The 12934-nt window shown below is 36.5% G+C and overlaps 1 pseudogene; it reads left to right on the forward strand.

Moving 5' to 3' along the window:
* Nucleotides 1-284: 284 nt before the first annotated feature.
* On the forward strand, nt 285-2836 carry LOC107525327 (ubiquitin-ribosomal protein eL40 fusion protein pseudogene; annotated as a pseudogene).
* Nucleotides 2837-12934: the final 10098 nt, after the last annotated feature.

A 12934-nucleotide genomic window follows, 5' to 3' on the forward strand; every position in this document is an offset into this window, starting at 1 on the left:
CACAGTCACAATTCTGATGTGCAGAATTTTTTTTATCCACTATACCGAATTTAATTCCATTAGAGACCTCCATTTCTGCTAAGGAGTGGATAAATAACACTAGCATTTCAGTTTCAATATAACCGAGTCACTTCCAGATTAATATGGTTTCCTGGGGGGAAATACTCAGCTTTTCAGGATTTCTCCTTCATCTTTCATCAGATGACATCTGGGTTTAGAAGAGGCTTTCACAATGGCTGGGCATTGGAAGAAATAAGCGAAAGAAACAGGGCAAATAGGCGGGAATGCTCCATGAAGTCATCCAGGATTCAGATCCCTTATGGTATATATATATATATATATATATATATATATATATATATATATATATATATATATATATTTAGTCTTCATAGGGTCAAAGCTAACTCACCAGTACTCCATCCATGTTCCAGATTGTAAGAAATGAGAATGAGAGGTACTGAAAGGCATGCAATTTCTTATTTAAAAATATGACCTAGAAATTGTGTACATTTATTCTGCTTATATCCAATATACCGGAACTTAGTTTCATGGATCATACTAATGGAAGAGGTAGAGCATATACATTGATAACTACAGTTTATGGAAGGAAGAGATAATTTTCATAAAATGGGTGAAAATAATGTCTAAAAATAGCTGAGCAGGAAGAATTAATTTATCTTGAAGAATTCAACAAAGCATTTTAGAATATGTCTCCCATAAAATGAACTGAATGTGTTACAACCCAATGCTTTATTTAATTAATATTTATTGAATCTCATCCATGTAAGTAATGGGAAATTGCCTAATATAAAGCAAAACAATTATAGTATCTTCCATAATGAGAGTTACTAATTATTAATTTTGCCATAATTTTATTACTTGACCAAAATGGAAATGTGAAGGTGAAACTTGGGAGTTTTTGAGATAGTTTTTAAAGAATTCAGAGTTTCCATGGGTTATAAGTCACATTTGATGTCAGGAATTAGGGTGGTAGCAAAAAGGATCTTTCAGTCAAATTTCTTCTTTTTATCAGTAAAGGGAAAACTTATGTAGACGCTTCATAGAAGACCTAACTTTTTACTTCCTTCAGCAGAACCACAAGAAAATTTAGGAAAATAAGTGTCTAGAAAAGGAGGTATTCTTATAAGGAAACTTAATCAATAAAGGCTAGAGGTGGAGCAAACTGGCACCCTAATGAAATCAAGGTTTGTATAATAAGTGAATAGAGGAAGAATGGTTTTATGGGTAAGCAAATAATGGGTTCCGTCACAGTTATGTAATCATCTAAATTGTGGCCTTTATAAGCCTTAATTCTTGTGCAATTTCAAGGTTATTCCCATGCCTACTGCCTCCTCAAGCAACTCACTCCATAAGTGATTCCATCGCTCTCCTTTCTCCTTAATCAACAATATTCTCTTTATATTGTCTCTTCACTCTCAGAATATAAACATATCTTATGTCTCCCATAATAAAAATCGATAGATCTCTCTTCATCCCAATGACTGATTTTAGCTACCTGACAATTTTCTTTCCTTTCTTACACGGTCAAGTATTTCTAAAGTGTAATTCTTACTCATTGCTTCTGCTCATTTACTCCCCTTTTGCTTTCTAACTCAAATCTGCCTGATCTTTGCTCCCACAAATACAACTATTGTTAAAGTCAATGGTGCTAAATGGTCTTCATATTTCAAATGCAGTAAACAATTTTTTATACTTAAGAAATCTGAGCTCTGTGTGGCATTTAACTCTGTTTACCACTACCTCTTGCTACATTATAGCTTCCTTTGGCTAAGAAAACACTCTTCACTGGGTTTTCTCATACCTTTCTTGCCACATCTCATTCGTTTTAATGATTTATGCCTTCTATTTGTAAGACTACTTTGTTGATGTGGGATACCAATATGATAAAAATTCTCCCCATTAAAGAACATATAGACATTCAAAGAAATGTCATATATCATGTCACTGTGTTATAAATAAAACAAGATTGACTTTATTAAACCATTAAATTACTCCATCAATGGCTGTACATTTTAAGTGAACATGGGAATCATTTGGAAATAAATTATCAGAAATACGAAAGACCAAGCTGATAGATACCTTATCCAATCACATAGAGAAATGCTGAAAAAAAGGTAATTTAGAAATTTGTTAAATATGACTCAAGCATAAAAATAAAAGAAAGGTACCAGCAACAAACAGTAACAACAAAAAAACAACCCTCAAGACCAAACCAATAACTTCAAAGTGATTCCATTGTGGCTCATGGGTATTTCATGAGTTCTTGAGGACTGAAATCTAACAGCATTGTATAGAAAGGTGGGGAAAGCTTAAAGAAAGTCATCTGGGTAAAGCTCAGATCTTGGAAGTTCTGCCCTAGGCATTAAAGCAAAACAGACAAAGATATTTGTTGTGCTCTTTCTCCTCAGCGAGGCCAGCCTCTCCAGCAGAAATGTAGGTCTTTGTGTGAGGACCCTGACTGGCAGGACCATCACCTTAGAGGCGAGGCCCGGTGACACCACTGAGTGTCAAAGCTAAAATCTGAGACAAGGAGGGCACCCCGCCTGACCAGCAGCATCTGGTTTTTGCAGACAAACAGGTGAAGAGTGGCCGCCTCTCTCAGACAACAATATTCAGAGAGTCCGCCTTGCCCTTGGTGCCTCGTCTGCAGGGTGGCATCAGTGAGCCCTCTCTCCACCAGCTCGCCCAGAAATAGAACCGCCACAAGATGATCTGCAGCAAGTGTTACCTCCACCTGAAGCCCCACACTGTCAAGTGCCTCAAGAAGTGTGGCCACACCAATGACCTGGCCCCCAAGAAGAAGGTTAATTAAGGCCCCTCCACCACCTTCTCAGGCCCACAGGGTGGCCTTTCTGCCTGAACCCCATAGCCCTGGGGACTCAAAAACATTTTCCTTTCATTGACTGGAACAGTAAAAAATAAATTCTCTACAGTCTTGGAGAAATGCTAAAAACAAACAAACAACAATAACAGATAATGTTACATACTTACGATAAAAGAAAGACCATAAGAAATAGACTTTCTAAGTCTATTACATGCTCAGGTGTGGAGTCTAAATATGTACTATATACATGATAATAGAGACACATTTTAGTAAGTTAACATAACACTGTGTGTGGATATAGAGAACCTGAGATCCCTGATAAAAGCTAATATTTTACCATCAGAACTTATACTTAACTTTAAGAAAAAACCTCCGCCAAGTTCACACACAAAAATTACAAATCTCAAAAAAATAACCCCCTTAAAATCAATATATCAAATATGATAGAAGAAATGTATCCCTTCAGCTCTCCATTAATTTAATAAATATTTATTAGATGTCCACTACAAGCCAGAAAGCCTTCAAGATGCTATATATACAGAAGTTCATAGACACTGAAGGAATGAAGATATAAAAAAAGAAAAAAAAACTACAGGGTGGGGTAAAAGTAGGTTTACAGTTGTTTGTATGGGAAATAATACGATAATAAATAACAATACAAGAATAAACTCTGGGTATCATGTAATCACAACTGTAAACCTACTTTTGCTCCACCCTGTATAGCAAAAATCATAATTTAAAAAAATAGCCAAAACCATAAAATAGCAAAGTGAACAATTTACTCCTTGAAATTAAAAACTTAGCGGACATATGTTCACTTCAGAAATATACATACTACAATTGGGACAGTATAGAAATGATTAGCCCATTTTCTTTTCACATATGACACGCAATTTGTGAATATTTCTATATAAATTTTAACATCAATACCTAAACCTGAGAAAGAAATCACAGACTAATCTCACTCATGAATATTGGTGAAATAATTTTCAGAAATATATCATCAAACATAATTCAACTGTTAAATAAAAATATCTTAATATAAACAATTTAGGAATGCAAGGATGGTTCAGCATATATTGGATATCCCATTAATATCACCATATAATTTATCTAAGGAGAAAACCCATAGAATGTGTCTGGAGATGATGAAAAGACCTTATATAAAATTCCAAAGCCTTTTGCTGCAAAGAATCACTTAGCAAAAGAAGAATATGGTGATACAGTGAAATATTTATACCCACCAGAATGGCTAAAATAAAAAAGAGAGAAAATGCCAAATTTTGGTGAAGATGTGGAATAATCAAAACTGTCCTGCGCTGTTGAAAAGAGTACAAATTAGTACAACTTTGGAAAAGAGTAGAGCAGTGTCTTCTAAAAGTGAATATTTGAATAGCCTATGGCCCACCAGTTTCATTCCTTGATATATTACTGACCACGATGGCCTTAATATTTCCTCAGTGTTGTCCCAATGTTAGCCAGGCTTCTTCCTTTCTCTTTGACACTGGCCTTCCTTTCCTAGAGCACTTACATTAAAACACCAGTTATTGTAAATTCTTTCTCTGCACCTTTGAGATGTAAACTTTCTTTTCAAAGCCTCTTGCCAGTTTTACAACCCAAGACTGCCTTTCTTGAGGACCTTGGAACCACCCCTTTGAAATAATATAACCAACAAGGACGAAAGCACCTGTATCTTGCTGTCTCAGTTGGAGGACACAAGCCTCACTCCAGTGGGTGCCTCGCTGCAAGCTGCAAACCGACCTCCTATTCAGAAAGAAGGTAAGTAACTGGGTGTGGCCAGTTAGCAAAGAGAGGCGGCCTGTTCTCCCCACTCCAGCTTTTAATAACTCTCATCAGACTGCTGTTTCAGTGGAGTCGAGTTTAGACTGCATCCCGGTCTCTACTCTACTGTAGTCACCTTGAATAAAGTCTTCCTTCCCTTCCTCTGTCGGGTGCAATTTTTGCTTTGATATTCTCAACAGGAATGCAGACACATGCTCTGCGAAAAAATGCTCTAGAATGTTCACAGCGGCACTATTCAAAATTGCCTCCAACAGTTGGAAACTAGCCAACTGTCCATCACAAACTGAATGAATACATAAGTCATGGTATATTCACAGTATATTTCTATTCAACAATGAGAAAGAAAGATGCACTAAAACTACAGGCGAAAAGATGGATCAGTTTTTAGAAACATAATGTCAAGTTAAAGAAGCCAATCACAAAGGGGTACATACTGCTTGATTTAATTCATACCAATTTCAAAAACAAGTGAAGCTTATCTATGCTGGTCGAAATCAGGGTAGTTATTATCGGTAGTGGAGGCAGGGACAAGAAGCACTAGGAGGTTTCTGGCCATAGTCAAGAGGTATTGTCAGCATCCAAACGTGCTGGTCACATTCTGGCTTTTTATCGAGGTGCTGGCTATATGGGTGTGTTCAGAATGCAAAGGTTTGGCACACTTTCCTAAAATATGCACTTTCCTTTATGGATATTACATTTAATGTTTCTAAAAGTCACCCAAGGCTCTTGTTAAACAGATTTCAGTGTTGAAATTCTAGAGATTCTGATTTAGAAAATCTGGGATGAGACTAGGATGGGCACATTTTAACAAGCAGGAGATCTTGGCACACTTTGAAAATTTAGTGCTGCTAAGTGCTATAAGGTAGTGAAACTCTAATTACAGATCCTGTCAAAGAACCAATAAGGAAAATGAAATAGTAACATTTAAATGTGACAAAGAGAAATAAATCATTGAGGAGAACCTTACCAACTCTAGCATTTGGGGGACTTTTTTAAACAAAGGGGTACAGCAAAGTGAAAAGTTCCTTCTACTTCACTCTAATTTTTAAAAAGCATATTATTTTGCATGATTGCCCTCATCATTCGTTACTTGGAGTGGTGGCATTACTATGGCGGTGGAGCAGCAAGCATCGCAACCTACTTTTAGGGACCGAATGAGGGGTGAGCTGCAAGTGACATAGATCCGGCCTCAGTTTCTGTCACCCTCCATCTCCGGGACTGACTCAAGCCATTCTGGAATCCCCTCTCCCCTTACACCCATTCTCCCTGATGTTGCAATGAATAGGAATTTGGCCAAGTAAGCTGTGAATTGAGCAAAACAAACTTCTGGCAGTAGCTACACTAAGCTGCCAGCTGCTCAGGGCTTACTATTCTATTAATTCAAACCTGAGGGCAGAGTCTCCAGGAAACAATAGGAGAGAGGCAAATATAGCTTTGCCCATTGTAGATCTCAATGGGTGCATTACCTGAGCCTCACTGAGCTACTCAGGGAGAGAAATGACTAAACAAGATCTTGCTTTATTTACATGACTCTCCAATGATAGGTAAATTATTAGAAGTTTTATAAACACCCTAAAAATCACTAAAAAATAAATTATAGTTGTCTGCTGACTATAAAACACCAAAAACATAATTTATTGCTGCGCCTATTTGCTTGGCTGTAGATTCATAAAACTCTTCTTATTCCAACTCCTTTTCTGGCTCCTTTCCCCCTACATTCTCACTTACACAATATCTTGTATTTTCCCTGTAATAGATGTTGAATTCACTGGTTCACTAGTCTACAGTTTTCTGGTTTGTCTTTTGACCCATTTTAAAACTAATGGATTTGTGTTTCCCACTTTTAAATCCTCAAATATCTACCCTGAATCATGTGACCCCCCCCCCCCTTTTGCTGTCACTTTGGTTTTTAAAGAAGTAAATCAATACTGTGCCTTAAAAAGCCCTCTCACTATTGTCGGTTAATATATTGCGTTCAGTTACTTTTGCTCACTAAATGTTGTTTGATATAATACCAGAGCATCCTCTGCTGCACCAGAAAAAAAGATGCTATTTCCAGCTGCAAACCAAGGATTGATTTCTTTTAAGATGTAATATATATTTTATGTATTGCATCTAACCTTGTTATTTGTCAGATTTCATAGAAACCTCCATTCTCTCATTTGTGTGTGATCTAGGCCGCCTTCCGCCGAGGTGAGGAGTTGCCTTTGTTTCTTCAGTTTCATACTCTGGTAAATTCCACCTCCAGTCATTTAATCAAATACAGGTCTGGAAGCTTCACGCAAGTGGTCCAAAGCTGGGCCCTGATAGTCAGAAAGCCTATGTGGAATCGTTAGCACATTTCAGCCTCCCTGAGTCTGTGCTTTCTCACCCATCAAATGGAAATTTTAGTAATAAAACCATCTTGTTGTATTGTCAATCAGCTGGGATGATGCCTCTCAAAGCGTAAACTGGAAAGCACCTGGAAATGCCAGTCAGTCCTGCGTTATCAAAAGTCAAGCAGAGGCTACGTCATGAGAAAGAGGGGCGACTGTCCTTCAGCCACTCCCTTTGCCTGCTGTCTGACACAAACGCCGCCGATGTCTCAAAAAGATCAGTTTGATTAGTCACATCCCTCCTCCCAGGACCAAAAAGAGGGCCTCTTCCAGAGAAAGCATTGTGACCCGCCCCGCCGGGGTAAATCCCTGCCCTCACCGCCAGGGGCCCCCCGCGCCCTGCTGCTCAAGTCCACGCTCCCTGAGATTCTCCCCAGACCCTGAACCCCCTCCTCTGTCCTCACTTTCAGCAGATGTCTTCTCCCCTCCTGTTCTGTTTTTTGTTTGTTTGTTTTGTTTTTTGTTTTGTTTTTTAGTTCCTCAAGTTATTTATTTTAATTATTGACTCTCCTTATTCTTTTTAATCATTAACATACTTGGTCTTTCATGAAGTGGGTTATTATTTATTTATGTCCTGTTTTTAAAAAATACAAGGACTTCAGTGGGAAACCTCACGATCCACCACCATCAAGCTTATCAGCCGTGCCTTCGTTCGCAGTCCCTCCTATGTCAAGAAAGCTGGTCCTGAGCCTCCAGCCTCTCAATTCTCCTGCATCATCCCAGGGAACAGTTAAAGAAGTTCACGTTGCGCTTGGTAGCTTTCCCCGGCTAGCACATCCCTCTCCAACTAGAAATGTAGCTCCCCCCCTTCACAGCCAAATTTCTCCACATATTCAGGCCTTCATGTCTCCGCTTCTTGACAGCCTACTCATTTTCAACCCACTGCCATCTGCCTTCTTCCCTCTGCACCTCCAACAGCTCTCCTTGAAACACAGGGGAACTTTTCAGTCTTTATCAGCCTTGATTTCATAACAGCTTTTGTTTTTGTCATTTACCTTCCTTCTTTTTTTTAAAAAAAAAAGTATTGAGGTAAAATTTATATAACATGAAATTAACTATTTAAAAATGAATAGTTCAGTCGTATTTAGTGTATTTGCAATGTTTGAAACCACCTCCTCGGTCTAGCTCCAAAACATTTGTCACTCCAAAGCAAAATCCCTTCTCCATTAAACTCTTTCTCTCCATTCCCACCTCCCTTCCAGGCCCTAACAACTACCAATTTGCATTTTGTCTCTGGGTTTATTTAGTCTGGATATTTCATATATCAAATGCTATCATATAATATCTGGCCTTTTCTCTCTGGCTTCTCTCACGAGGTGTTGGAGGTTCATCCACATTCGTTCTTAAGGCCGAGCTGGATTTTTTTGTATGTACATACCCGGTTTGTATATCCACTATTTTTCCTTTCTTCTTGAAACACACTCTTTCTATGGTTTCTGGAGGGCTACACTAAATTTTCCTTTTGCTCTTTGCAGGGCAAACAGTTAGCATAATATTTCAGAGGTTCATCTACGTTGTATCATATATCAGTACTTGATTCCTCTTTATCAATGAACAACATATTCCATTACATGCACGCACTATACCATATATGAGCATCCCCCCCAAATTTCAAGACCTACATCTCTACGCCAGGTATTTCTTCTGAGCTCCAGACCTGTATATCCAACTGCTATTAGATATCGCCATTTGGCAATTATACATATACCTGTCATAACTATATCTCAAACACAACGTGGGAGGACTAATGTCACCACGTTTTCTTAAACAGTATGCCTCTTCCTATTCTACATTCTCCCTCTCATTAAATGGCACTACCATTCGCTAACTTTAAAACCTAAGTGTTATCCTTGCTTTATTATTATTATATATATATATATATATATATATATATATATATTTTAAATTTTTCAGTTGCAGTTTACTTTCAATATTATTTTGTCTTGGTTTCAGATGTACAGTATAGAGATTAGACAATTGTATACTTTACATGCTGTTCCCCCAGAGTTTCTAGCACCCACCTGGAACCGTACATAGTTATTCCAATATTATTGACTATAGTCCCTGTGCTATAGTTTACCTCCCCATGACTATTCTGTCAATTTGTACTCAATTTGTACTTCTTAATCCTTTCATTTCTTTCACCTGGTCCTCCAGCTCTCCTCCCTCTGGCTACCCTAGTCCGCGCTCTGTGTCTATGATTGTGTTTCAGTTTTGTTTGTTCGTTCATTTCGTTCTTTAGAGTCCGCATATAAGTGAACTCATATGGTATTTGTTTCTCCCTGACTGACTTATTTCACTGAGCATAATACCCTATAGGTCCATCCATGCTGTCACAGATGGTAAGATTTCATTCCTTTATATGGCTGAGTAATATTCCATTGTATATATAGGAGTGGGCAAAAGTAAGTTTGCAGTTGTTTATATGGAAAAATACAAATAAATAATACAATAATTAATAAATAATAATACAAGAGTAAATTCTGTTTCACCCACTCAGAACTGTAAACTACTTTTGCCTGCCGGTGTATGAGCAACAGCTATTTTATCCACTTGTCTACTGTTGGGCACCTGGGCTGCTTCCATATCTTAGCTGTTGTAAATAATGCTGCGATGAACACAGGACTACATAAATACTTGGTTTAGTTTATCTCTTTAATATCTGTTGAGTCCAGTCACTTCAGCCCAACCTCATGAGCATTATACTTGTTCAAGCCCACCTTGTCTATCCGGTCTCCTGTGCATTGAAACAAGTGCTTTTTAGCTGAAGTCCATGCCTCCAAGCAGCCCATTTTCCACATTACATCTAGGGCAATCTTTCTAATGTGCAAGTCTTGTATCAATCCTATGATAAAGAAATCTCTTAAATTGCTTCCCGTTGCCCTCAGAATAAAGTACAAATCCCTTAAAAATGCATATTAGACCCTTTAAGATCTGATTCTCCTCATCTCTGGCCACCTTTCCCAGCATTCTGCTTTCCATGCATAAAGATTAATTTCAGTTCTTGATCAGGCCATACCCTTTCTCTTTTTTTAAAAAAGGTCTTTGCATAAGCTGTTTTCTTTGCCTAGAACAGTCTCCTCACACAGATATCCCACCACTTTCATCTTGCAGTTCTTACTCATATGTGAAAGGCCAAGTCTTTCCTTTCGGTCTTCAATATTAATTTTATTCTGATTTTCTTTTGGTGGTTCTATAATCTGAGCTGTGCAATCTGCTTGTTAGCTGCTCTGCCTTTGTCTCAGCCTTATGGTTCCCTACACCTGTTTGGTAGAGTGGTTTTGCATCTTCTTTGAGAATATTAAAGCATAGTTTTCTAAAACTTTCATTATATCTGAATGAAAATATTTTCTCAGATTATGTGCTTTCTTTACTTTTCCCTTTATGCAGGTGAAGATACATTTTTAAAGACTTTGGTTTGGGGTCTCGTTAAGTGATTTTCCTGTACTCTCACTAACCCTCCTCCTCCATACCTTAAGGTCAGTTTATGTAGAAAGGCAATACACCAACATGGAAAGGTATTTCAAAATACCCTTGCCAATGTTTGAGCTTTGGATTAAAGTTTGAGGATTGTGATTAAAAGGGGAGAGTGTTGAACACTCAGTCTATTAACTAATCAAAATTTAAAAGAATAACAATGGAATTCAAATAATAAATATACTTTATTACTAAAAGAAAGTCTTCTATAAACATGATTTGTACAAAGATAATATTAAGAATTTGTATCTACCCAAGATTTTGAGTATTTTAAATGTCTTTATAAAAGATGGTCAACCAGAAAATGCAAAGAAAAGAAAAAGATTTTCTAAAATAATTTGGAAAAATCCCCAAAGAAAGCAGAATAAAAATACTGGCTATAAAAATAAATAAACTTTAGCAAGTGTTAGTGTCAGGGTGAAAAACAATGAATAGATTGAGAAATGATCACTCTGGTTTCACTGATTAGTTAAGTGAAATAATAAAACAATTTCATTATATTAATGGACAAGAAACTAGGCTTTTCCTTAAGTGATCCACATTTCTGAATCAGCCATATGTGACTTTTAAATAAAACTATAATGTTTTTGGCTTGCGAAGCAAAGTTAACAGAGCTGCTTTATCTTTTTTAAATCCACAAAAGGACATTAACATATTCTATATTTTAATATTTGAAAATTACCTTGCATTATGTAAGTTTCATATAAAATGAATCTTATTAAGGTTGTACCAGGATGTAATGGGAAGACTTTTGTATCAATGGTCAAGGACCTAATTCTAGTGTTAGGCTCATGACTTTGTAACCTTGGACAAGGCATAGCTTCTGGTTTCTCTGTGCCACATTTCCTCTCCCCTGAAGTAATGAATAGGTTGGACTAAATGATCTCTAAAATCACATTTAGCTTAAAATTTAAATGGAATAAAATAGAAAGGTAATTGTATTTTTCACTAAAATAATTATTTGCTACTTAGTATAACTTTTCTTTTGGTAAAAAAAACACATGCTCATTATGTTCATTTTCATGTGTATAGTATACTGTTTTCTATTTACACAGTGGGCCTTTAGAGCTATTTGATGTTTTTTGAATAAGCATAAAAACACTCTTGCAAAGGAGTCTAGTCTTATGTTGGTGGCTAAGTCCACAGATTGCAGAATATTCTTTTGATGATGAGATTTATCAGTTTAAAACTCTTAAAAAATATCTTCTAAATTGAGAAAATATCTTTTGAATTCACTTACTATTTCAAGATCTCTTGCCTAAAGCAAAATATTAATCTTTTTTTATCCTTTCCCAAGAATAAGTGTACCAATTTTAGAAAAAGAAAGAGAGAGAGAGAGAGAGAGAGAGAGATTAATGTGAAAGAGAAATATTGATTGGTTGCCTCTTGTATGTGCTCCAACTGGGGATCCAACCTGCGACCTTTTTTGGTATACAAACAACCCTCCAACCAACTGAACCACTTGGCTAGGGCAAAATCTTAATCTTTTGATTATGTTTTTGATTTTTTTTTTCAGTAACATTAAAAAATATATATCATAGCTAGAATTGTACGTGAATATAGAATGATAACACTGAATAATATGGCATTTGGTTTTTAAATGTGTGATTTAATTATAACATAAAAAGATAAATTATCTTGTGTTGCTGGTAAAATAGTAGTTTTTTAAAAAAGTCTCAAGAATAGTTCTAAATGTGGTTTGAAAAATAGCAGCATTATTTAGAAAAAATGTATGTATTCCCAGGGAGAATACTTTAAAGTTTAACATTTTTAAGTTCTACTATGGTTTATTTTAAAAATCAGTCCCATTACTTTATCTTTTTATGTTATAATTAAATCACACATTTAAAAACCAAATGCCATATTATTCAGTGTTATCATTCTATCTCCAAGTACAATTCTAGCTATGATATATATTTTTAATGTTACTCAGGCATATTTATAATAAATATAAAAATAAAATATGATTTTATATCATATATATATGTAATTTGCTAGCTTTGGAATTCCAATTTCCTCCATCACTCTTTGCTTTAAACCACCTTCATCTCCAATTTCCAGAATAAATAAATGAGTGATCAAAGTGAAAATTGAATTTTTCTTAGCAGAGTTGTCATTAAGAGCAAATACTTAAAGGAAACCTTCTCCTACAGCCCGAATACTAGAGGACACTTCATGCTCTTTTCAGTACTGTGGCAAGTTCTTCACCAGACTGAATTAAACTGATCTTGAGACATACTTAGAAAGAGGAAGGGAGAGAGAGAGTGAAACATTGATGTGAGAGAGAAAAATTTCTTTGGTATGTGCCCCAACCCAGGATCAAACCTGAAGCCCAGGCATGTGCCATGTGCCCTGACTGGGAATCGAACTGGCAACCTTGCAGGGCACAGGATGATGCTTAACCAACTGAGCCACTCTGGCTGGGCTAAAC

This window comes from Miniopterus natalensis, chromosome 2 (assembly GCF_054644295.1).
Source record: "Miniopterus natalensis isolate mMinNat1 chromosome 2, mMinNat1.hap1, whole genome shotgun sequence".
Taxonomy (NCBI): Eukaryota; Metazoa; Chordata; class Mammalia; order Chiroptera; family Miniopteridae; genus Miniopterus; species Miniopterus natalensis.